The following is a 23,419-nucleotide window of genomic DNA, read 5'->3' on the forward strand; positions in this document are numbered from 1 at the left end:
CAGTTTTATAGGTTTGCCAAAACCACTCCCACCACTACCATCCTGTTGAGGAATCTCTCACCACCCATTTCCTTGGCACGGGCAAGTTCATTTTGCCTCAGACTGGTTGCCTCAGATTCTTCTTCTGGGCCCCAGTCATCTGGAGGCAAACCTCTGGCTTCTTTCTGCCGAGGTCTCTGCCTTTCCAGGCAAGCCTCCTGGGTAGGATCAAAGTCAAGCCCACACTGTCTGTCTCACTCTCTTTAGACTTTTCTTCTGTGGGAGTAAATAACTTCCCCTATCGTGGTCTCTATCCCATGTTCAGGCCACTTTTGCCAACTCTGGCCCTTTAGATTTCTCAGGCATGAGGCAGACACCAGCCCATGGCGTTCCCCAAACTGCAGAGACCGCATCCCAAGCTCTCTGAGAGCTCTGCCTGAAGGACCTCTCACCAGACTTAAGGTGAGGAAAACAAAACAAAACAAAACAAAAACCCTCCAGCCTTCCCCTAGCAGGTGCATGGGAGGAACCTCTTAGAACACCTTCATTTCAGTTCCTCTACAGAAACCCTTCTGGGATCCAAGAAGCCTCACCAGCCTCCACCTCAAGCTTTTCACATCTTCATGGTAAGTGAGACACCCATTAAGTTAAGGAACATTAAGGAACACCCATTAAGTTAAGGGAACACCCATTTGCAAGTCCCGCATCATGGTCCTGCGCCTTGCTTGGAATGTGAGAGGGGCTCACGACTAGTATCTGGGTCCTCCGTCAAAATGGATAATAGCTCCATAAAATAATAGCTCCCATCTGTACAACCTGTTACCAAATATATTCTCTTTCTCTTTCCCATTATCCTTATAAAGTTTCTTTAATGGGTAGATGTTGGAAAAGATCAAACGCCATTTCAACAAACTTTGCAGAGTTTTGTTGTCTGTCAGAGGTTACTTGAATTATGGGTGGTTGGAGAAGGGTTGGCCATAACTTTGTTCTACAGAGATTTTTATTACAAAAGGATATATCGCAATTCAACCAGCAGCAAGGATCCCAGAATCCTGGGAATGTTATTTATAAATTGTGCTTCCCGTCTGTTTTATCCAACTGAACGAGGGAAGTGATTTGAATCAGAAACCACAAATTGGCTGCCTAAAAGAAAGGAAATGAGCAAAATATAGAATTTCTTTCTAATTCTAAATGTTCTGTTGTGGTTTCAGTTAGATAACAAGATCTCTTGTATCAGAAAAACCATCACCCCTACCCAGATAGATGGGCACTTGTTCACTGGAGGTTAGTCCCCAGGTCTGGTGGAGCGGCACGGTGTCAGAATCAGGGTCCCTCATCGTGGTCCTGGGGAGTGATTATGTCTCTATGCACTGATCTCCATCCTGTCCCACGATGTCTGTGGTTGGCATCGATGGCCAGGCCTCAAACCCTGTTTGTCCTGTACTTAGCCCTTTCCTCGAAGCCTGAAGCGTTTTGGAACATTGCCAACAAATCATTTAAGAATACAGGATGAATCTTTATGTACCTTTTTCAAGAAGACAACCAGTTCTAGGAAAGCATTTTGATCTTACACCCATACATGATTTAAAATGTGGAAGGTCATATTGGGGACATGGTGAACACATTTACATGGGTGGGATTCCAAGAGCAGTAAAAGAAAGATAAAAGCATAGATAAACTTATGTTTTCTTTGTCATCAGTTCTCTAGAAGTCCCATGACACGAACAGATCTGCTTACAGCAACCAGCTCTCCTTCACCGCCAATACTTTAACATAATATTTTAGCTGTCAATATCACTGTCAGGAATAACAATTTATTTCACACTTTGGGTTTATCTGGATGGACATTTTTGGAGATGAAGGTGGCAGTAATTTAGCGCTGCTGACAAATGGCACTGAGCCTGCTATCCTCACAAATTCAAGTTGGTTTCTCAGGCAAAGGTAGGCCTGGCTCTAAGTAAAAATGAAAATGTTCAAATAAATTAAACAGAGTGCAGGGATTCAAAATCTTTCCATGGAGAAATGGAAAAGTAAGGACATTCTATAAATTGGGGACCCTTTTTCCAAGAAAGGCAGTGACTTAGTCATGGGCAGGTTGGAATCACCTGTGGCTAAAATAAAATAAAAATACCCATGTCCAGATGCCACCCCTCTCTTTCCACCCCTCCTCCCCCAGCATCTGACGTGGGGGCCTGAGGTGGAACAAGGCATTTGCCTTTTTTTAAAGCCTTCACTGGTGATTCTGGTGTGCAGACAGTGTCCAGAGGGATCGCGGATTGTTTGGCTGGGTCCAGAGGTTTTAAAAGAATGGACTGGAAGAAGGCCTAGCTAGAGGGTTCCTTCAGGTATTGCAGACAGAAATGTGTGGCATAGAGGGGATGGAGTGGGGAGGTCCTCGCATCAGAGCTGGGGTTCATTCATGGATGAGACTCAAGCAATTCTTAACTTTGAGGGATTCACAGATCACCTTGAGAGTGGGATGGAAAAGCCACTCTCCTCAGAAAAATACACAGAGGCTAACCCCAGGACATTTAGTACATACTTGCAAGAGATTCTAGATTAGAATTAAGTTTTTGTTGTTTTAACCAGATAGATCACATTCGCTTTTGTGAAGGTAAGGTCCCTGGTCTCAAGAAGCTCACAGTCTAGTAGCTAAGAGAAAACAGTAGCAGTAAATCAATATACGCCAACGCAGGCAATGACCGCAAGAGTCGTGGGGGAAGGGAGATTTCTGGAACTGTGGAATGGGAGAATTCGAACCCTGCGCTTTGAGAGGCAACAGGTGAGACGAGGCCCTTCCCACCCCCAAATAAAAGAATGGCAGTTGTCCTGACTGGGGCAGGTCGACACAGCAGGTCCTACTGAGGGAGCCCCGCCAGCCTGCGTGGGGAATGGACGTCACCGGGGGTGCGGTACCGGCGGCATCGTCCTGCCGGCTGCTGCTGGAGGCCCTGACGCGGGGCACGGGCAGGCTGGCGTCTTGGGGGGGGGGGGGGGGGGGGGCGTGACACCGCGGGGGGGACCGTGACACCGCGGGGGGGCCGTGACACCGGCAGGCTGGCGTGGGGGGGGGGGCCGTGACACCGGCAGGCTGGCGTGGGGGGGGGGGCCGTGACACCGGCAGGCTGGCGTGGGGGGGGGGGCCGTGACACCGCGGGGGGGGGCCGTGACACCGGCAGGCTGGCGTGGGGGGGACCGTGACACCGCGGGGGGGGCCGTGACACCGGCAGGCTGGCGTGGGGGGGGCCGTGACACCGCGGGGGGGCCGTGACACCGGCAGGCTGGCGTGGGGGGGGGGCCGTGACACCGCGGGGGGGCCGTGACACCGGCAGGCTGGCGTGGGGGGGGGGGCCGTGACACCGGCAGGCTGGCGTGGGGGGGGGGGGCCGTGACACCGCGGGGGGGGCCGTGACACCGGCAGGCTGGCGTGGGGGGACCGTGACACCGCGGGGGGGGGCCGTGACACCGGCAGGCTGGCGTGGGGGGGGGCCGTGACACCGCGGGGGGGCCGTGACACCGGCAGGCTGGCGTGGGGGGGGGGGCCGTGACACCGCGGGGGGGCCGTGACACCGGCAGGCTGGCGTGGGGGGGGGGGCTGTGACACCGGCAGGCTGGCGTGGGGGGGGGGGCCGTGACACCGCGGGGGGGGCCGTGACACCGGCAGGCTGGCGTGGGGGGACCGTGACACCGCGGGGGGGGCCGTGACACCGGCAGGCTGGCGTGGGGGGGGGCCGTGACACCGCGGGGGGGGCCGTGACACCGGCAGGCTGGCGTCGGGGGGGGGGCCGTGACACCGCGGGGGGGGCCGTGACACCGGCAGGCTGGCGTCGGGGGGGGGGGGGCCGTGACACCGCGGGGGGGGGCCGTGACACCGGCAGGCTGGCGTGGGGGGACCGTGACACCGCGGGGGGGGCCGTGACACCGGCAGGCTGGCGTGGGGGGGGGCCGTGACACCGCGGGGGGGGCCGTGACACCGGCAGGCTGGCGTCGGGGGGGGGGGCCGTGACACCGCGGGGGGGGCCGTGACACCGGCAGGCTGGCGTCGGGGGGGGGGGGGCCGTGACACCGCGGGGGGGGCCGTGACACCGGCAGGCTGGCGTGGGGGGGGGCCGTGACACCGGCAGGCTGGCGTGGGGGGGGGGGCCGTGACACCGCGGGGGGGGCCGTGACACCGGCAGGCTGGCGTCGGGGGGCGCCCGGGACACCGCGGGGGGCCCAGGTTTATAACAGACTTAGACGAGGCGCGGGAAGCAGGGCGAAGGCGGCGCCGAGGGCACGGCCTGGGCGGCTGCTGGGGAGACCGAAGGCGGCCGCGCGCTGGCGCCCGACGGAGACGGAGAACCGCGGGGAGCGCGGAGCGGCGCAGAGCCGCAGGCAGCGGCGGGCACGTGGGCTCCGGCTGCTCCGGGCCAAGGCCCCAGCGGGGACGGGAGGCGGCCGAAGGTCACAGCAGGTCACGGCGGGGAGCGCCGGGCGGAGGATCCCAGGTCCCGCCGTGCCTTTTGTGGGTGAGGAGCGCAGAGCGAACGGCTGCACCAAGGCTCGGAGAGGAGCGGCCCCGCGGTCCTTCGGCCGCTGCATCCCGGTGACTACGGGCCCGAGGGGCGGCGGCCGCGGGCGGCTCGGGGCCGGCGTGGGGGCGCGGCGCTCGGGGGAGGCCTCGCGGCGGGGACCCCAGCATAAGTCGGGGGCGGGGCGGGCGCGCGGGCGGCGGGCAGATCCCACCCCTTCCTGAAGGAAGCGCCCTCCTCGCCGCCGCCGCCGCCGCCGGTCCCGGCCCCGCGAGGCGACCGCGGCCCCCGCCGCACCGGAGCAGGTAGGCGCGGCGCCCCCTCCTCCAGCTGGGCCGCGGGCAGCGGGGGCGGCGGACGGGCTCCGCGCGCAGCCGGGGGAGGAGGCGGAGGCGGAGGCGGAGGCCGGGGCGGCGGGCGCTGCAGCGGGGCTCGCGCGGCGGGTGCGGGTCCTCCGGGCCTGGGGGCGCTGCCCCGCTCTGCCCTGCGCCGGCCCTCGGAGCGCCCCGGGCGCGGGCCCACCCGCCCCAGGCCCTCGGACGGCAGCGCGCGGTCCCCGCCGCGCCCGGTCCCCGCCGCCGCCGCCGCCGCCGCCGCAGCGCTGCCCGCCGAGCCCCTGCGCCGCCCGCCGGCTGCGGCCCCGTCCCCGTCCCCGTCCCCGTCCCCGTCCCCGTCCCGTCTTTTGACAGGTGTCCCGGCCGCGGCCCCATCGGGGGCCCAGGCCTTCTGCGGTCGCGCGGACCGCGGTCGGAAGCGACCCCACGTCCGGCCCCCGGGTCGCCCCGCCGCTCGCCGTTCACTTGACCGTGGGCCGGGCGGGGGGCTCGAACCCGCGTCGCCGCGTGCACCGCCCCCCCCTGAACCACTCTTGCTTCCCTCCGCTGGGCGCGCACCTGGAAAGCTGCGGGGTTTGGGGTTTCTCCGCGGAGGCAGCGGGGCGGGGGCGGGGGGGGGGGGTATCGAGGCTGTTGGGTCGTCCATCGCAATAAGAAAGTGATTAGCTCCAGATTATGGAGAAAGACCTTGTTTCGTGGTTTTCTCCTCCTTAAATGAATCAAATCGAGAATGAGTGTTTTTCCCATTTTAAAATCCTATTTCCTTTCTGTCTGCTCACCCCATTCTCCGCCCACCCCTACCTCCAGAGCGCTTTCTTATAATATCCCAAACACTTCGCTGGTTTTTGTCAGGTTTATTCCGGCCAGATCGTCTTTCACGGGTGAGCCAGGATTTTGACTGCAAATGTGAGAACGTAGCCGGTGGGGGTGGAAGCCTTTCCTTGAGTGAGCCTATTCCGACTTGCAAGGTCTTGTTTGGGAACCAAATATACTAACGATACTTTTTTTTTTTTAAGTATTGGACCCATTACAATAACAAAGCTAAATGGTAATAGTAGTTTCTGCTTCTTCATGTATAATAGTAGTTTCTGTTTCTTCATTTATCTGCTTTAATCAAAGGCCAAGTTTTTGATAATGCAAGACATTATAACACAGTTCATCAAAAAGATAGGCAAATGTGAATATATAAATTGCTGGTAGCAGTTAATAAGTTGACCTACTTAAAGTTTTCAAGAAAAAATTGGTAGGCTCATCTGTGTGATATTTGCAGATCAAAGAATTTTAGGCTCAGCTCTCATGCATTAAATCCCAAACTTTTTTCCATGTGTTCTAGAGACACCATGTTTCTAAGATTAGCTGTAGCTGTCATCTCTTAACTAGAAATGTGAGTTTAATCTTCAAGACATACATAGCATAGGAATTTTAATGGTGTGTCCTTTATTTATACATTATTTAGTAAATGTTTTGCAAGCTCCCCAAGATGGATGCTCAAAAAACTGGACATTATAAATAAAAGAATAAGGAAATTTTGCAAACAACAATAACTACGTGGTAGATGTTATGACATTGAACAAACATATTTAAAGGATTTGGAAAGTGCATGTTTATTAAATCTGCCATGAGCAGAAGGCAATCTGTTTAGATTATTGAAATTAAAGTGTCTTTACAGCAATTGCTTAATTCAAGTATTTCTCATCAAAATGCCTTTCACAGATTGCTTTGTGGAGGAGATAGTTTGCTCTGTGGAATAATTTTTTGTAGGAGCGTAATAATGCCTCATGTTTGGCTTTGTTATAGAACTACCACAATCAGGTTTACAATGACCTTGCAGGGGGGTTTTATGCATACTTTACCTGCTTTGTCTTCATCAACAGCGACAGCACTTTGCCTTACACTCTTGTCTATACCCCTGCTTTGTTTCCCCTGTGACCTAAGCACACCTCTGCAGTACAATGACCAGATTAGCAGGGCAGCCTGCAGTCATGAAAGAGGAAAAGCTAGCTGGCCCCTGCAATTTTAGCCATTTGCTTTCAGTATAATCTGGCCACTAGGGATCATTTCAGTAACCAATTAAGCAAGACAGACACTGACAAGATAATGTATTACCTCTCAGTCTTCCCCTTCCCCAGAAGAATCTATAGCACTCAGAATCCACACTACAGTGGTAATTGGGGTCTGAGGGGCTCAAAGAAGGTCTGTGTGCTAAAGTTCTCGAAATGTGGTACAAAGACCAAGTGTTACTGAATCTGGGTCTAAATTTATGAAAAGGCCAGGAACATACTCTGGTGTTTAATAAATATTGTCCTTTTCCAGAGGGTGACAACAGAGGGGTGTCCCTACTTACTTTAACTGCAGACTTTTCTTCCTGGATCTGATGGTGCCATGTGTCTTTATGGTTTTTCATAAATTGCTCTAAGTACCTTCAAACTAGCTCATAAGTTAGTAGGATTTTAAAAATTGTTATTATCTCCGAGTATCATTTCCCGGCATGTTTGGATTTTGAAAGATAACTTGTGGCATGGAAAGTCTTAATGCAAGGAGATTTTAGGCCAGTGGAATGATATTCTGAGATAATAATGGAATCTTTAGGGCTGCCTAGGTGGTTCAGTCAGTTAAGTGGCTGCCTTCAGCTCAGATCATGATCCCAGGGTCCTGGGATCGAGCCCAGTGTTTTGGGCTCCCTGCTCCTCCAGGAGCCCTCTTCTCTCTCTCCCTCTGCTGCTCCCCCTGCTTGTGCTCTCTTGCTCACTGTCAAATAAATAAATAAAATCTTTAAAGAAAATAGAATCTTTGGGCACTAGCCTTAAAATATCAATCTCACAGTAGTCAAGTCAAATCAGCTCTGCTGAGTGGGTTTGGAACTCTTTTACCAAGTAAGAAATTAACAGTTTTCTTTTAGCATCTGTAAATGGTCTTTTTCTAACATAGAAAAAGCACTAACGTAGTGCTGTCCAATAAAACTTTCTGTAGTTCCATAATTTGTTCAAGGTGCTAGCCACAGGCCATTGAGCACTTGAAATATGTCTAGTACAACTGAGGAACTCAACTTTAATTCTTATTTTTTTAAAATTTTATTTATTCATTTATTTATTTAGAGAGCATGAGTGGGGGCGTGGGGGCAGAGGGAGACAGAGAGAGAATCCCAAGCAGATTCCAAGCTAAGTGAGGAGCCCGACTCAGGGCTCAATCTCACAGTCCTGAGATCATGTGCCTACATCAAGAGTTGGACACTTAAGCGGCTGAGCCACCCAGGTGCCCCTGATGGCAATTATTCTTTAGAAGAAAGTGGAAATAGGCATTGATAGAACCAGGAATTAAGATTTCACTCTGTCATCCTATTGTTACAAAAACAACACTAGCATTTACTCTAAAGGTGTGTGTGTGTGTGTGTGTGTGTGTGTGTGTGTGTGTGTGTGTTTTAAAGATTTTATTTATTTATAGAGACAGGGAGAGAGAGACAGACAGACAGACAGACAGACAGGCAGAGGGAGAAGCAGGCTCCATGCAGAGAGCCTGATGTGGGACTCGATCCAGGGTCTCCAGGATCACGCCCTGGGCTGCAGGCGGCGCTGAACCGCTACGCCACCAGGGCTGCCCTAAAGAAGGTGTTTTATGCTGATGTTCTATTCCACTCTAAAAATAAAGTTTCCCTTTTTAATTTATATGTATTTGCTAGCCACAAAAATAAACATCGCCCAGAGTTATTCAGATGCTTGGCCGCATGTGTCTGTGCTTTTGAACTTCCTTGAATTTGCTCTCTTGCACATTATAGAACCATTTGTTCTTTTTTTTTTTTAAGATTTTGTTTATTTATTCACGAGAGACAGCCAGAGAGAGAGAGAAAGAGAGAGAGAGAGAGAGAGAGAGAGGCAGAGACACAGGCAGAGGGAGAAGCAGGCTCCATGCAGGGAGCCCGACATGGAACTCCATCCCCGGTCTCCAGGATCAGGCCCTGGGGTGAAGGCAACAGTAAACCGCTGAGCCACGCGGGCTGCCCTCATTTATTCTTTTTATTAAAAAACATTTTATTTATTTATTTGAGAGAGAGAGAGAACACAAGTGAGAAGGAGGGACAGAGGGAGAAGCAGACACCCTGCTGAGCAGGGAGCCTGCCACGGGACTCAACCCCAGCACCCTGAAATCATGACCTGGGCCCAAGGCAGAAGCTTAACTGATTGAGCCACTGAGGCACCCCTAGAATCATTTATTCTTAAAGTCAGTTTCTGTACTTTTAAATTTATCAGGGGAGGGGATATTTGGAGAAAGGTAGGAGGTAGAGGGAGGGTGATATACAAACATTTCCCCTTAAAATCTCCATTCCTCTCTAACAGTCACAGAAACCCTGTGAAAAATCCAACAAGTGAGTATCCCTGCCTCAAGGAGTGGCTGAAGCCACTTGGGGATCCTTGCATAAATTTCGGAAATGTTGCATATAATCATTTTTTTTGAGATTTACAATGCACAAGTACATGATAAAGCCTCTAAGATGAGATAATTTAATTGTTAAACTTTTTTATTAGGTTTCCAAAAAGTTTTCATACAACCCTTACAGTATTTTTCAAACCATACGTCCTGAGTCATGAAATTGATATAAAAGATTAGAGTTAGTGTTTTTTTTTTGTTTTGTTTTGTTTTGTTTTGTTTTGATGAAATAGAATATACAGCAGAATAGGAATTATCACTATGGATCTCTCTTAGTGGGGCCTGTGAGTGACTGATGAAATTTTTCGTTCTCCCATTTATGGCAAATCCAAGGCCACAGGGAGGGTGGTGATTAAAAGCACTACATTAACAGGACCCTTGGGTTCAAATCCTGACTCTGCACTGGGCCGAGTGTTTATACAGTAAGGACTGTATAAGCTGGGTCATTATTTATAGTATTATTATGTGTATATCTTAGATCATGATATAAAATACTGCCTTTGAAACTAGGCTTGGGCCCACTTTGGGGAAACACTGATCTAAGATACATGTAATCACTAATAATAACAAGCAAATCATTGAGTACTTCCCAAGGGCTCTATGCTGAATGCTTTACATGTGTTATTTTGATTCTCACAACAGCCCTGTAAGTACTGCCACATTCCCACAGGACCTCCATCCTGGGAAGTCACAGAGGCAGGATATGAGCCCCAGGTAGTCTGGTGACAGCACCCGTGAGTTCAACCACTTCACCTTCCGTATATTGCAGTGTAACAGTGATACACTGAAGGACATCGGAGACCTTGAGGTTCAAACATTGTCTCACATTGCACAAGTACAGAAATGAGCAGACCACAGCTGTTTTCTCTGTAAGATGAGTTCTGGTGGGTGAGAGAGGAGTCATTGCATTGTATTAAGGCCAGGAGAGACCTCACTGCTGCCAGCCTGTGGCCTCTGAAAGTGAATGGCCTTGGTCAGGAAGCCTGGTGACCAAAGAAACCCAATGACCCTGAGAATGACTACAAATTATGCAGACTTCTTTCCCTCCTAACTAACCACTTACTTCTGCATACTGCTTTGTAGCAAATTGTCACAAATAGCCTAAATAGATAATGTCTGTCCCATAAGTCTCCCACTTTTTACTACATTCTAAATTGTTTTTCAGAAACTTCTTGCCTGTAAGTGCTTCATGGTATGTATATATTTTTATATATAATTGACATATTAGTTTCAGATGTTCAACATCATGATTAGGTATTTATATTTATTGCAAGATGACTAAGTCTAGTTAACATCCCTCACCACATATAGTTACAAATTTTTTTCTTGTGATGAGAACTTTTGATATCTACTCTCTTAGCAACCTTCAAATATACAATCAATGCTATTAACTATAGTCACCATGCTATCCATTATATCCCCAAGATTTACTTATTTTATAACTGGAAGTTTGTACCTCTTGATTTAATTTTTAATACAATAAATGGAAAACAATGTTGTTTTAAGAATTTTATGTACAGGGATCCCTGGGTGGCGCAGCGGTTTGGCGCCTGCCTTTGGCCCGGGGCGCGATCCTGGAGACCCGGGATCGAATCCCACGTCGGGCTCCCGGTGCATGGAGCCTGCTTCTCCCTCTGCCTGTGTCTCTGCTTCTCTCTCTCACTGTGTGCCTATCATAAATAAATAAAATTTAAAAAAAAAAAAAAAAAGAATTTTATGTACAAGGAGAGGTCTTAAAATGAGGCTGGAAATCTTTTTTTTTTTTTCTTCCCCTAGTGCAATCTAGAAAGTTAAGATAAATTCATTTTGGAGGTAGATTTCAGTTTTCCCTAAAGGTTAAACTAAATATAAGTGATCATAGGGATGCCTGGCTGGCTCAGCAGTTGAGCATCTGTCTTTGGCTCAGGGTATGATCCTGGGGTTCCAGGATCGAATCCCGCATCGGGATCCCTGTGAGGAGCCTGCTTCTCCCTCTGCCTATGTCTCTGCCTCTCCCTGTGTCTCTCATGAATAAATAAATAAAATCTTTAAAAAAATATAAGTGATCGCATGTCCATAAGACTTCCTCAGGTAGAATAGAAGAGGCAACAGCTTGTTGTCATGATTACTTTTCTTTTTCTTCTTTAAAAGCTACAGAATGTCTGGGGATCCCTGGATGGTTCAGCAGTTTAGCGCCTGCCTTCAGCCCAGGGCGTGATTCTGGAGACCCAGGATTGAGTCCCTCATTGGGCTCCCTGCATGGAGCCTCCTTCTCGCTGTGCCTGTGTCTCTACCTCTCTGTGTGTGTGTCTCTCGTGAATAAATAAATAATATCTTTAAAAAAAAAACCAAAAAACTACAGAATGTCCTTGAGACATTCAGATTTTCTTCAAGGCTGCAGAGTTGTCCACTCTGAAGACAGTGATACAAATTCTACCTGTGGAATACAAAGGACTACAGTGAAGTGTCTTTGAAAAAGCATTGAAAGTCATGTAATACTTTTAGGCAAGTGTAGACAAAGCTTAAGAAGTAATTGTGATTAACTATGGCAGTAGAGGAAATTAGCCTGTAGTTTAAATGGTGTTATTTAACTGCAGTAATTATAATGAATTATAATGGTTTTCAACTGAATGTAAACATAAATGTCTCCGAAAATAGCATAAGCTTACTGTTCATCAAACATATCATTTATTAACAAAGCAGACTACTTTCTGGTTTTCTTTTGACACTTATAATGACTTAGCTTCCAAAGAAATATTTTAAGTAGTAATAATTGGAAGTTTTAAAGCATAAATTAAAACTGTACATAGCCAAGGGGCACCTGGCTGGCTCAGTTAGTAGAGCATGCAACGCTTCATCTAGGGGGGTATAAGTTCAAGCCCCATGTTAGGGCAAGAGATTATTTTTATTTTTATTTATTTATTTTTTTTAAGAGATTATTTTTATTTTTTTTATTTTTTTTTTAGAAGAGACGTTCAAGATGTCTTGGGAGGGAACCAGGGGGAAGGAGGGCTTGAATAAGATTCTTTTTTTTTTTTTTTTTTTGGCAACCACTGGGGAGACTTGAGTATATACAGTTACCTACAGGATTATTATTTTTTTTTATTTATTATTTATGATGGTCACACAGAGAGAGAGAGAGAGAGAGGCAGAGACATAGGCAGAGGGAGAAGCAGGCTCCATGCACCGGGAGCCTGATGTGGGATTCGATCCCGGGCCTCCAGGATCGCGCCCTGGGCCAAAGGCAAGCGCTAAACCGCTGCGCCACCCAGGGATCCCAAGAGATTATTTAAAAAAAAACAAAAATGAGCACTTGGGTGTCTCGGTTGGTTAAGCATCCAGGTCTTGGTGTCAGCTCAGGTCTTGATCTCAGGATTATGAGTCCAAGCCCTGTGTTGGGCTCTAAACTGGGACTAGAGCCTACAGAAAAAGTAAAAAACAAAGAAAAAAAAAACAAGGAAAAAAAACTGTACATTGCCAAAATGGGCATAATATTATTTAAATGGGGCTTGTTACTAAGACAGTCTTTCAAATTATTTTTCATTCTGTGATTCATGAGTGAAAGGTGTTAAGAAATATTGATACCATTGTAAAGCATTTTATTTTATCTTTTTAAAAGATTTTATTTATTTATTCATGAGAGACACACAGAGAGAGAGGCAGAGACATAGGCAGAGAGAGAAGCAGGCTCCATGCAGGGATCCTGACGTGGGACTCGCATGAATAAATAAATAAAATCTTTAAAAAAAAAACTTAAATTATATTTACATAGAAACACTGGTAACTAAAATATACCTACATGAAGTGGCAGGAATATTAACTTATGGGTGACGATTTTTCTTTCTTGTGGCATTATGTTCCCTCATGCCCTAGACTTATGTCATTTTGAAAAATTTTCCAGTCTTGTCAGTGACAGCACAGCGTTCACAGAACAATATATATCGCCCTGTAATTTTAGTAGCTAATAGAATTGTTCCTGAATAAGCTGATTATTTTTTCTATGACATTTTGATTGGTGTTTTTCCATTTTAATTTGAGCTTATATATGGCATAAAAATCTATTTATATGTAGAGGAATGGGTTGCCATTTGTATACCAAAATTTGTATTTCCTATGTATGCATGTAAAAACAATGACAAATTTTTTCCATTAACTGATTTGGGGAAAGGATACCATTGTGATCAAATAGTGGCACACAGTGATCAAGCCATTGAACCAGTGAGTGTTCATTTATAGGGCCATAAATTTGGCAGTTCCGAAATGGTGTTCTTTATTAGCTATTGGTCAATATTTGTGAAATTCCTAGCATGGTCCCTCGCCCAGAGTATCTTTTTTTCTTCACTGTTACTTCCTCTTTATTCATAACATAGGTTTTAACTCATTTCATCACATGAGAAATTAAAGAGGATTGTTTTCAATGATAACGGCTCCCCTACTGAGCATTTCTAAGAGCTAGAAAAAGCCTTAGGAAGTCAGATCATTTATTTCTTAGATTCTTGGCATGACCACAGTCATCACAGAAAGATGATGTGTAGACCCCGTTCTACTTTTAGCCTATGAATATTTTACACTTGTTCTTGACATATTTTCTATTGAGGCTGACTTAACAGGACTCTGATGTTGAACCTATGCTCACTTCAGTTTCAAGTATCTCCTGCTTTTCTTGCTTGTGGCATGTTTACTTTGTCTTTCCAATTCAACCATTGTTTCTTCGCATATAGAAATTATATAATTTTTTTGTACCCCACTGGGTTGTCTGAGGGAGGTTGGCAAACTATTTTGTAAATAAAGTTTTATTGGAATACAGCCATGCCCATTGGTTGCATATTACCCGTGACTGCTTCTGTGCTATCACCATAGAGTCAAGAAGTTGAAACGGCTCATCTGGCATATAAAGCTGGAAATCTCTACTATCTGGTTCTATATAGGAAAAGTTTATCAACCCCTGTTCCTATGATACTCTTCTTATGGGATCCTTGAAGAAACTGTGAAAAAAAATGGCCTATTATAAATTGTGTATTGTTAAGTGCTTCATCTAGGAGCAGATTTCACATCTGAATGACTAAATAAGTGACTAAAATCTTCTCTCTTCCTATTGTACTATCCATTGGCTATGAAAGAAGGTGTCATCAGCACAGGCTTGGGTATTATTCAGACCTGGGTCACTAGTTGTGTAACCTTGAATAAGTTACTTAATCCTGTTTAAACTATTATAGATACTGTGGTACCTACTGTTGGTAGACAGTTCTTTGTGCATCCCATGACAGGTCTTTACAAAGAGAGGTACTGACTGCACTTTTGTCCTAAGGATGTTTGTGTAGTGAACAGTCTTGGATGAGAGAGGTAGTGTTGCCCTCTGAAGCAAAAGGCGGGCATGCTTACATCTATTATGAGTTTCCCCAGGTCAGGGTTCCTCTCCAGGAATGCTGTTCACTATGTTTGCAGGTGTCACATGGCCCTTTTTTTGACACCCAGCAGGAATTAGAGCTGGAAAACTGTTACAAGAAAATGCAGATACTCCAGCTACTGCTATTGCTGAGAGTAATAAAGTCTTTTGTCCCTGACCCAGGAGTCCTGAGTCTTCTCCCAGCATCCATGAAATTGTGGCAGGATTACTCGTGCAGATAGCATAAAATCCCAGACCTTTCCACTTCTTAGACAACCTATTCTGTGGGGTTATTATCAAACTTGAGTAAGATAATGAATATAAGACATTTAACACAGTGCCTGGCAGATAGTAAGTGCCCAATACATGTTAGCCATGAATTATTATCTAGCTGGTTATTAACTCTGAGGTGTGAGGTTGATCCCCAGGTTTGCGTGTCCAACTTATATCTTGAGATACTAGTTTTTCAAATTGCCAGTCACCAAGGCTGTGAAAACGTGAAGTAGATTGATTTTTATAGTGAAACAGAAAATACAATATAATAGAATAATAAAGAAAATATCCAAGTGCCAAATTTGTAGTAAGGATAAATATTGACTTGTAAAACATTAAGTTTCAATTATATTCATATATATCTGTATATTGGGTTGTAATGTAAAATATTTTTGTTTGCTGTCAGTCACTATCAAAAAAGTTGGAAAGCCACTGCTGCCATAATACATATCTGGGGCTGTTCGGAAGAACTTTTGTTCATTCCTGTCGTAGTTCTCATTCTAGCAAAGGGGTATAAAGGGCCACACTCAGTCATCTAGGTGTGGCTGCTGAGAAGGAATGAGCAGAAGTACAGCTTGTTTACCCTCTGCAAACGATTTTGCCCATGGTTAGCAGAAAATGAATATAGCCACAAGTTATTTTCAGAAAAAAGGGATTTGTTGTTGTTAGCATTAGCCAATAGAACTTTCTATGGTAATGGAAATGTTCTGTTTCCACACTATGCAATTCATCAGCCACTCTCTATTGAGCACTTGAGTGTGCAACTGAGGAATTGAACTTTTAGTTAAAATTTTTAAAAATTTGGATTAATTTAAATAGCCATGCGGGGCTCTTGGACAATGCAGTTTTATTTATATTGAACACAAAGCTGTGGTTTCCTCCAGTACAATTAACTGTGTGATTTGGCTTCTGTTATCCTCCCAAAGTGTGGTGCCCTTCCACTGGGTTGTTCAAACAACCAGTGACCCTTGGCCATGACTTGCCTAGGCAGACTTTGGGGTGAAGACATGCCTGAAGTGTGGCTACCTTGGACAGCGCCATGTGCCAGGAGAAAATGTCAATTTGCTGGGGGTAGAGATTCTCAATCCTGGCAAGTAAACAATAGGATCATCCAAAGAGCTGTAAAAATCCAGGCTGCACTTTAGACCAAATCAGACATTTTTTAAAAGTTCCCTGGGTGCTCTTTCATGTTCTCATCTGGGCAGCATGACAGGTTGTCAGGGTAGCCTGTGCACTTCAGTGCTCCATCATAGTATCACAAGCTTGCCTGTGGTCAGAGGGGCAGGGGAATGGACACACAACAGACAGTGGATCCCTCTTATCTTAAACATAAAGACTCCAACTTATCTTTGGTGCTGGGAGCTGAGCTGTTTCCCACCTGATTGCCCTCGCAACAGAAGTCCCATTGCTCAGTGGACCAAAGTATGAATTTGGGTATGACAAAATTGAGCTTCAAAGAAGAAAAATAGGCTCTTATTGATCTGATTCACCTGTGCAGTGATTTCCATTTATATATCCAGCAAACATTTATAGACACTCTCCTGTGTGTTTGATAAGCTGTGCTTGCTCAGTCTAGTGGGGGAGACCGACATGTAAATAGTTATCATACAGTTGGGTAAGTGTAATATGGAGAGAAGAATCACTGGGTGCCGTGAGAGCACCCACAAGGGGGTAGCTTTCCTGGATAGAAAGAGAGAGACATCAGGGGGCTTCTAAGAGATAGTGACAAGCAAGCCAAGTCTCCTAGGATCAGAAGTGGTCACATGAAAAAAGAGAAAATAAACAAAAGAACAGATACAGCCAGGGAGGAGGCTCTGGCCTACATTTTCTGTCCCACTAAGACTGAACCCTGTAAGATAGCTCCCTTCTGAGGAAGACCCTCCTTGCAGTTTTAGCAAACTTCATGGGATATCCTTATCCTAACTGGGCTTTATCATTTATTCATTCACTCATTCATTTATTCCTTCATTCAACAAGTGTGACTTCTTGAAGTGTTATTATATGCAGACATCATCTAGGTGCTGGTGTTAGAGCAGTGAACAAAACAGACAGTGTTCCTGCCCTTGGGGAGCTTTACATTCTATTGGAGAAGACCAGCCAGAAGTAGACAGTAAGGAATAGTATAGTGTGGGATCAATGTGTTAAGGAGAAAAAGAAATCATGGTAAAGAATTTGGAAATACCTGAGAATGTGCTCTGAGAACTAGAAGTGTCACAGCATGCTATCTCTCTGCAAACTTAATAACATTTCTTACCACTTTTCTGAAACTAGACCTGAGCCCTGCAGTCATTCTCTTTCCTTTGTTCAAGTCTGGACAACCACCTGTGTCCATAACCCTATGACCTCCTACCTCTTGCACAATCTAACTGTGTCATTAAGACTCCTCATACCCACCTCCCTTACCCCCATATGTCACATCTTGTGTTTTCACTCCTTAACACTTTCACTTCTGGTCCTCTGTTGATTCCCCCCCATTCTTGTCCTCTGCACCCCCAGGGATTCCATGGTTAATAAAGCCCTTGGCCTTTTGGCTGACTGCTCTCTCGCTCTTCTATATTGGTCACTACATATGTCATCACCATCTTAAGGCCAAACAGGGTAAACCACCTTCCACAGTTTCTCAGCACTGCTCTCTATCCAGCTCCCAGTCACTTCATTTCCTGAGGAACTGAGGACCTGGCCCCGCATCTTCCCTGCCTCCCTTCCTCCCTGAGTCTTGTCATAACCTTTGGCGATGGCACCATCCTGGATCATCCGACCATAAATCTGTTCTCCAAATCCACTGGACCTTTTTAGTATTCCAACTAAATCCATAGCTGTTTTCTCCCAACCTTCCACCCAAATTCTTATCCAGTTGGTACTTTTTCACCTCAGAAATCTTAACCTCAGTGTCCCGTTCTCTGAGCGTCACTATGTATCCTTCCAGCTGTACCATACCCTACTCCCTCCACGTCTTTAATTTCATTGAGGTGTCTAGTCTCTTGACTTCCTTCAACTGCCCCAACTCTTCCTTATAAATGCAAATATAGTCATGTCCACCTTCACATCCTTTCCTCAGAGGATGTGGTATCCATTTTTCTGAATACTTTTCATCTTTTTTCTGATCTGTACCTTCTATATTTACAGTGAGCACACCTCCCAGTTGTAAAAACCAAAGGAGAGAGGCCTCCAGTGGCTCTTCATCAACTACAGAGGAGTCATTCTCATGATTGGCACCTGCTCCCCCCAACCCAGCTCATCTTCCACCACTCTCTACTCTGAGCACCACAAACCTCTGCTTCCTGCATACACTAGTTGGATGCCTTGGAACCCTTATGCATGCTACAGACTGCAGCGGCAAGGGAGGCTTCCACATCCCCAAACACTCAGCCCAGGGTCATTTCCTCTCCCCCCCCCCCCGCCCCCCCCACCGCCCAGTGCCAAGTCAGTTGCTCCCTCTTGAGCTCCCTCATTCCCCATACAAGTCTCTGGTGCTGCATTTCTTTCCAGATTCACTATGAGCTGCTTGGGGGCAGGGACTCTATTTATCTGTGTATTCCCAGCAGTTAGCTCAGAGCCTGGCAAACACCCTTAGCAGCTTGGGGAGCCTCTGGTCATTTGGAGGGGCTGGATCACAGGATGCTCAGAAACGAGGTTGCGAAAGTAGATGGAAGACTTGCCCCCAGGCCCTTCTTCCACTACTTGCTGCTGCCCCTTACATGAACAAGGTCTTTACCTTGTATTCAAAAATACTTTACATTTTACTAAAAATAAATTTGATTTTAAAATCATTGAAAGATACGACATTTTTATCTTAATAATTCTGGTGAACTCTGGCCCATATCGTTGGTCACATGGACCATGCCTGGTCTCCTGTTGTGTTGGGCTCATAATGCATGTTTGGCAAATCCCTGTTAATCTTCTTGATAACCCTACTAGCTCCCTATGATCAAACCTCTCTTCCTTAAATTCAGCTACTTTGGCAGCAGGCTGGAACAGGAGTTATTTAAGGCATGGGAGGCCTTTATTATTACCCCCACCCCCAATGTCATTGGATAGTGACTAGCAGCCAATACTACATGTATGATTGGTCCTGATCAAGATCCTTTGGAGAAATAAAGGAGTAACAAGATGTACTACTGGCATGGCTTTGAGCACCCTGGTAGGGTAAAGACAGCTAATGAATGCTTGCTGCCCTTCATCTTGCCACTACACTGGACTGGCAGCTAACATATTGTGAGTAATAGTTGTTCACACTGAGGAACCGTAATGGGCCACAAAAACTTGGTAAAACACATTTCACAGGCTAGTACAGTTAAGTAGTTTTGGATAGTTCCCTCCCATATAAATGGAGGATTCTAGGCCTTCCATAGGGGGCATGAAAGGGGCAGAAGGGAAAATGACAAATAGTTGGGGAACTTAATTGGTTGGGGCCATCTTGAGCTTCTCAACCCACAAGGATTTATACTGGTTTTTCTTAAGGAAAGTGGCCTGATGTGAGTGATTCACCCAACGCACCTGAAATAATTTTAGCAAAAATTATTAATGATAGGAAACTTAGTATCTGAAAGGATACATTTTTCAACAGTTGAACCAACATGTGGTTCATTGGCCTATTACATACGAATCACAATGTCTTCCTTTAACGTTTCCTTCTTACCCAGACCAGGCTCTGTTGAAGCTTGGCCAGACTAGATAGCCCTGGTTATGATACTATTGTCTGATTTTCTTTTATTTTTGCCCAGTAGGCCACAAAAAGGAAATTACAACATTACTCAGAATAAACAGACTTGGAGATGTTAATAGCAGCCTTTAAGTCCGGGCCTGCCCACCCTCTATACTGGCTATGTGCTTTGATATGTTACTTAACTTATGGAAGCTGAGAGTTGCTGTTGTTCATCAATACAATGTGGACTTATTTGTCTGGCTCACTGACTAGCCTGTAAGTTTCTTCACTGTGGGGGTTGTGCCTCATCCATCCTTAGAAACTCAGTACTTGGGGGACAAGGCCTAGCAGGTAAGAGTTCTACAAATATTTGTCAAGCAAATCAGATTCATCTTACTTACTTATCATTGGTTGTTTTGAAGAGCAGGTGGGATGTGCAGCAGTAGAGTGTAGTATTGGGAGCGAAGGCTCTGGAGTTGGCCCCCTGGGTCCCAGTCCTGGCTCCAGTATTCCCAGCAATGTGACATTGGGCAGGTTACTATCCTGTGTGCATCTGTGAAAGCAGGTGATGGTACCTACCTGAGTATTAGCTGTGCCTGGCACTCAAACTCTATACATACCAGCTCTTGGTATGACATGTGAAGAGCTTTTCAAATAGCTGCTCAGGTAAAGGTGATATCTATTCAATGAGGTCTTGCCAAGTTTGGGCGCTCTGAAATGTGTCTTTCCCTTTCTTATCTAGTGGTAATTCCATTCTGTTTCACATTTTCTTTTTCTTTTTTTTTTTAAGACTTTATTTATTTATTTGACAGAGAGGGAGAGAGCACACAAACAGGGGGAGCGACAGATAGCAGGAGAGGGAGAAGCAGACTCCCTGATGAGCAGGGAGCCTGATGTGGGGCTCTATCCCAGGACCCTGGGATCGGGACCTGAGCCAAAGGCAGATGCCTAACTGACCGAGCCACCCAGGTGCCCCCTGTTTCACATTCTCTAAAGCCGGGTAGGATGTCTTTCATGCAGGCCCTTTAATGACACTCATGATCACCTTGATAGAAAATATTAGGTTCAAAGAAGGCCTAACCTTGCGCTGCTCTGGCCTAGAACTGCTTCCTGCTCTTTTTCCACTGTTTGCTCTAAAGAAATAACTCTAGTCAATTCCTAGGCATTACAGATTTTTAAGATCATGTTAAATAATAATGATTTCATATGTGAAAACACTGCAGTGGTTCCCACACTGATTTCCCTGCTTCCTGCCTCTTGACCACTTAAGTCTTGTGCGCAGTGCTATCTGCTCATCTTCCCAGGATTTTGCTTTCATAAAGTCTCTCCCACCCAGGACCCTCCTGAGAAAGTATTTTATTTTTAGGACCAAACCCAAGTACTAGTGTTGACATTCAAGGCCATATATAATCTGAGCCCATTCTATCTATTGTTTTTATCTATTTATTTTATCTATTCTTTTTCTTCCAATTCCTCTCTACTGTAGACTTTTTCTGCCCACTCACCTGAATACAATCGTGGCTTCTTCTTTTTTTTAAAAAAAAGATTTTATTTATTTATTCAGAGAGAGAGGCAGAGACAGAGACAGAGGGAGAAGCAGGCTCCATGCAGGGAGCCCGATGTAGGACTCGATCCTGGGTCTCCAGGATCAGGCCTTGGGCTGAAGGCAGTGCTAAACCACTGAGCCACCAGGGCTGCCCTCAATCATGGCTTCTTACTCTCATTTTCTTGGTTCTCACACCAAAATGCCCTGCCTGGCATGTTCTGTGCATTCACATTTGCCCACTGCTTTAAAGCCCACCTGCTTTGTAAATCTTACCTCTTGCTGAACATTGGTCACCTTCTCCCTATGTGTTTGCATTTCCTTATATTTAATTCAGAGCTTTGTTAGGTGCTATTTAAAAATTCTCATTGAAAAAAAAATTCTCATTGAAGATTCAGATTGTTAACTTGATGACATATAAGCGTACTAGTTACACATTGAGGAAATTGTACTCGTTTTATATGTCTAAGTAAAAAAGAAAAATATTAACATTGTCCTCTTGGCAGCTGTAATTCCACCCCACTGCCCATAAATAAAGCCCTGGAGCCTAGACCATATGTGGTAAAACAAAAATAATATTGTAGAGCAAGCAGGGCTACTATTGCTGTTATGGGACTCATAAGTCACTACTTCTTGACTTTTATAATACGTGAGACTATGGCTGCCTTAGTATATCAACATTTCTTCACTGTTAAGCTATGGATACAGTATAGAATTAAGAGCCAGAACCCTGAAATCTTTTAAGTACATAGTGGGAATTCAATAAATGTTGTGAACGTATTAGTCTGTGGTTTATTTTTGGCTCCTCACTGATGGAGTCTGATTTATACATATCAATTCACTTCTCTGTTCTAATTTAGTCCATCTTCTACAATACCAACATTTTATTAAACTTAAGATATAATGAAATTGTATTGTGGGATGCCTGGGTGGCTCAGCGGTTGAGCGTCTGCCTTTGGCCCAGGGCGTGATCCTAGAGTCCTAGAGTCCTAGGATCGAGTCCCATGTCGGGCTCCCTGCATGGAGCCTGCTTCTCCCTCTGCCTGTGTCTCTGCCTCTCTCTCTCTCTCTCTCTCTCTCTCTCTCTCTCTCTCTGTGTGTGTGTTTCTCATGAATAAATAAATAAAATCTTTAAAAAAAAGTGTATTGCTAGGGTACAAACATATTACATGTATCATGAGAATCAACATCTTTTCCTTTCTCCCTCCCTCTTCTTTTTCTTCTCTTTCTTGTGGATGGCATCTGAAATGCAGAGAGCTTTGGGCTAGGAGCTGTGTGGATGTGTGGAGGAGTAAAACAGTGCCTTCTCTCTCTAAGAAATCACAGCCTAGCATGGGAGACACATGTGTGAACAACTGTGTTCTAACCGGAATGTGAGATTGAATTAAATAAAAGAAGTTGGCTATGGGGTACCTGGATGGCTGTCAGTCAAACGTCCCGACTCTTGATTTCAGCTCAGGTTATGATCTCAGGGTCATGGGATAGGGCCCTGCCTAGGCTCTGAGCTCAGTGGGGAGTCGGCTTGAGGATTCTCCCCAGTCCTCTGCCCTCCCCTCACCAAAATAAATAAATAAACCTTAAAAAAAAAAAGCAAATGATTACATAAGCAAACCAGGGAAAATAAAGAGAAAGGGAAGCTTGAAAAGTATATAATTTACAATTAATCGTACTAAGTTTCTACTATGTGCCAAGCTCTGTGCTAGGTAATAATTATGTGACTAGGGCAGCCCCGGTGGCCCAGTGGTTTAGCGCTGCCTTCAGCCCAGGGCCTGATCCTGGAGACCTGGGATCAAGTCCCACATTGGGCTCCCTGCATGGAGCCTGCTTCTCCCTCTGCCCGTGTCTCTGCCTCTCTCTCTCTCTCTCCCTCTCTCTCTCTCTCTCTCCCCCCCCTTTCTGTGTGCCTCTCATGAATAAATAAAACCTTTAAAAATAATAATAAATAAATAAATATTCGACTATATCCTCACAGCAAATATTGGAGGTTGATATATTAGTCAACTTTTCAAAAATAAACTGGAACACACTGCAAAAGAGAAAGAGCTGGGATTGATTCTAGATCTCTCTTTTATTATACCAACCTGTTTTTATGCCAGTATAAAAATAAAGTCTAATCAGTAAATTAAATGGTTTCAAGGGGTACTTTTAAATAGCCACAAAACTTTGCAAAGGCTCACATTCCCCTAGAGGAAATTAGCCAGGTAAAGGAATAAAATGCAAAGAAATAACAGGCAGGAAAAAATCCCCACAACTTTATAAAGAAAATAACCTTCAGTTTTGAAGCCTCTGAAGTAATGGATGCTGATCTCTTCTTTATTAATTTAACAGCTAAAAGAACAGGCAGAG

The 23,419-nt window shown here is 45.9% G+C and overlaps 1 protein-coding gene across 3 annotated transcripts in view; it reads left to right on the forward strand.

Annotated features, from left to right (window-relative positions):
* The first annotated feature begins 4,285 nt into the window (after window positions 1–4,285).
* TMEM150C (transmembrane protein 150C) overlaps window positions 4,286–23,419 on the forward strand; it is a 74,261-nt gene continuing 55,127 nt past the window's right edge. Inside the window, exon 1 of one of the 3 annotated variants that reach the window (XM_072755834.1) lies at window positions 4,286–4,564. The gene's annotated coding sequence lies outside the window, so the exon portion shown is untranslated. Of the gene's footprint in view, window positions 4,565–4,618; window positions 4,796–23,419 lie in introns of those variants that run through there. The other 2 variants (XM_072755835.1, XM_072755836.1) reach the window with 2 other exon arrangements.

The sequence above is a fragment of the Vulpes vulpes genome, chromosome 4 (assembly GCF_048418805.1).
Source record: "Vulpes vulpes isolate BD-2025 chromosome 4, VulVul3, whole genome shotgun sequence".
Classification (NCBI taxonomy): Eukaryota; Metazoa; Chordata; class Mammalia; order Carnivora; family Canidae; genus Vulpes; species Vulpes vulpes.